This window comes from Endocarpon pusillum (genome assembly GCF_000464535.1).
Source record: "Endocarpon pusillum Z07020 unplaced genomic scaffold scaffold5523, whole genome shotgun sequence".
NCBI classification, from domain to species: domain Eukaryota; kingdom Fungi; phylum Ascomycota; class Eurotiomycetes; order Verrucariales; family Verrucariaceae; genus Endocarpon; species Endocarpon pusillum.
In genome coordinates this window covers 3,336-6,289 of record NW_006916521.1, presented here as the reverse complement: position 1 = coordinate 6,289, position 2,954 = coordinate 3,336, and positions in this window count along the sequence as shown.

Below are 2,954 nucleotides of genomic sequence, written 5' to 3'. Positions count from 1 at the left end.
ATTATTATTTATAAGTACTTACCCTAATCATCTCTGATTATTATGTTGTTCGGGCCTGACCTTATATATAATTCAGAGTCTAGTTCTGTCTAAGTCTATTATAGTGTTTCTTTATAGAGTACTAGATAGCTCTGTAGTGCCTATTAGTGTTTAGCGTATTTACGTACTATAATACTCGCTTTATTTTTTTAAAGAAGATTTTATTAATATTACTATAATTTAGTAGTAATAATACTAAAATAATTATTATACTATTATAACTAATATTAAATAGAAATAATATATTCTTACTAAACTTATTATTAATTATCTTTTATTTATACTTTTTTTCTTTCTTAAATTAAAAGACAAAAATACAGATTAATATTTAAAATAATCTTAAGGCAGTTTAATAAGATATATAGTCTGGTCTTATATTAGGAACTAAAGACGTTTTAAATAGACCTATAATAATATAACAAACTATATAAAATAGTTCTGTAGTAGCATTTTGTAATATAGAGGATAATACTACTATATTAGAAGACTTTTATAATATTATAATCTAGATCTTTAATTTAGTTACTATAATAGTCCTTTTTTATAATTATATTATATTAATAATTTTTGTTTTTTATTGCTTTACTAATAGACTAGCTGATTCTTTATTTTTATTATTACTTTTCTTTTTCTATTTAGACTCAGGCTTTCTTATATATTACTTTCTTATTATCTTTGCTAGAATATTAATAATAGGCTTTTGTATCTTAGTAGTTTGCCTAATTAACTTTGTTAGTAGCCTAGCTAATTCCTTTTTCTTTTTACTGCCTTTCTTCTTAGGCTTAGTCTTTAATTTTTTTGCTTATTTATAAATAATTATTAAACTGACATCCCCTTTTCTTACAATTCTAAAATGTAGCCCTTTTTTTGTTATTTGAAATAGAAGATCGCTCCTTTGTCTTGAAATCATCGCAGATCCTACAACTTTGACGCCGCGGCTGTGCCCACTTTGAGGTTTCTTACCCACTAATGCCTCCTTTTCTTGTCGATGAATACCACGTGGGGATCGTATGTGCGCTACCCATTGAGAGGGCGGCGGTCCGGGCCACCTTGGATGAAGAACATGGAGTGTTTTTGGACAAAGATGCGCAGGATCATAACACCTACTTTGTAGGACGCGTTTATAATCACAACGTGGTGATCGCGTCCTTGCTGGCTGGTGTCAATGGCACTACTGCGGCAGTTTCTGTCGCCACTGATATGGTGAGGACGTTCAAAGGACTGAGATTCAGGCTGATGGTGGGCATCAGAGGCGGCATACTTAATCTTGACAAAGGCTACAACATCAGGCTGGGAGATGTAGTGGTGAGCCAGCCGATAGACACAACGGGCGGAGTAGTTTAGTACAACAAGGGCAAAAGCCTAGACAGAGGGAAGTTTTAATAAAAAGAGTCTCTTAATGTACTGCTGTTAGTGCTCCTTATCACGTTAAGTGCTTTGCAGGCAGACTATAAATTAAAGAATAGCAAAGTGCCTATTTATCTTAGTAAGATATTTAAATATAAACTTAAGTTATAAATAAATAGCTATACTTTTCTAGATATAGATAAAGATTATTTATACTATTATTATCTAATAAATAATATTATTTATAATTATTATAATAATATCTACAAAATATATTATTTAAGACATAAATTACAAAATTATTATATTAAGAAATTAAGTAATTAAAGATACTATTATAAGAGATCTTTTATATAATAATTATAATGCTTTATATATTAAGATAAAAGCGGCAGGGCTTATAAATTCTTTTTTATATATTATTATTTAAGGTATTTATAACTATACTAATAATTATAAAAGTAATTTATAACAAAAATATATAGCAACTATTATAGTAATATATATAAAAGAGCTTCTATTATATATATTAGTAGTACAGACCTTAAGTAAAAAGCTAATTAACTAAGTTTTAGGTAAGTAATAGATATATGTTAGTAAAATAAGTATATACTTTATTTAAATTATATATATATTTTCTTATATAAAGACTAATCCTCTTTAAACCTAATTTAACTAATTAAAGCGCCTGTTATACTAATTTATAATCTAAATATAGTAAAAGAATATATTTAAGTAATAAGTAATTATTATTATAAGTAGGAAGTATAATATTAAAATAATTAAGACTAGAAATGCTATGTTACTTTTAAGATAAATAATTATAAGTAGTAAAAAAACATTAATATTAATTAGACTACTAATATATATTAGTAAGTCTTTAGGAATAAAAAATATATTAAATAGTATTAAAGTAGTACTAATAACCTCTTATAAATATTAGCTAATCTAGGCTATAAAAAGTTAATATTATTAAAATCTTTAGTTAATTATAAGCTTTAGAATACTATAATATATATAATATGCTACTTCTTTTTTAAGGATAATAAGCGGCAGAATAAATTTAATAGTATGTTATACGCTCTCTGCTATATTAACTCTTTAATAGCTAGCATTATCTTCTTTAATATATTAGTTATACTTATAAGAAAAATAATAATAAGCTGTGTTAAGAAAAGAGCAAACTATAGTAAATACTTCTTATAATGACTGCTGACTCTAAGGCGCCTAATGTGACCTGTATTCTTAATATACTAGACGAATATTAAGATGATAATTAAAAGTAACTTATTAATATACTGTCCTAATTTTATATAAACTTATTATTATCTTATTAGTAATATAACTAGTTAAAGTTCTTAGTTATAAGTTAATTATATAATAATATCTAGTAAATATTCTAAAAAATAATATTATTTCTATTAGTAATAAGATTATATAAAAAGAATAAAAACAAATAGATTTAGAAGGAAATTAATATAGTAATTAAAGAAAGAGTCTCTAAGTTAGTAAAAGAATTATTACTTAAACTAAAGACAAAGACTTAGCTAGAGCAAAAGCTTTTATAG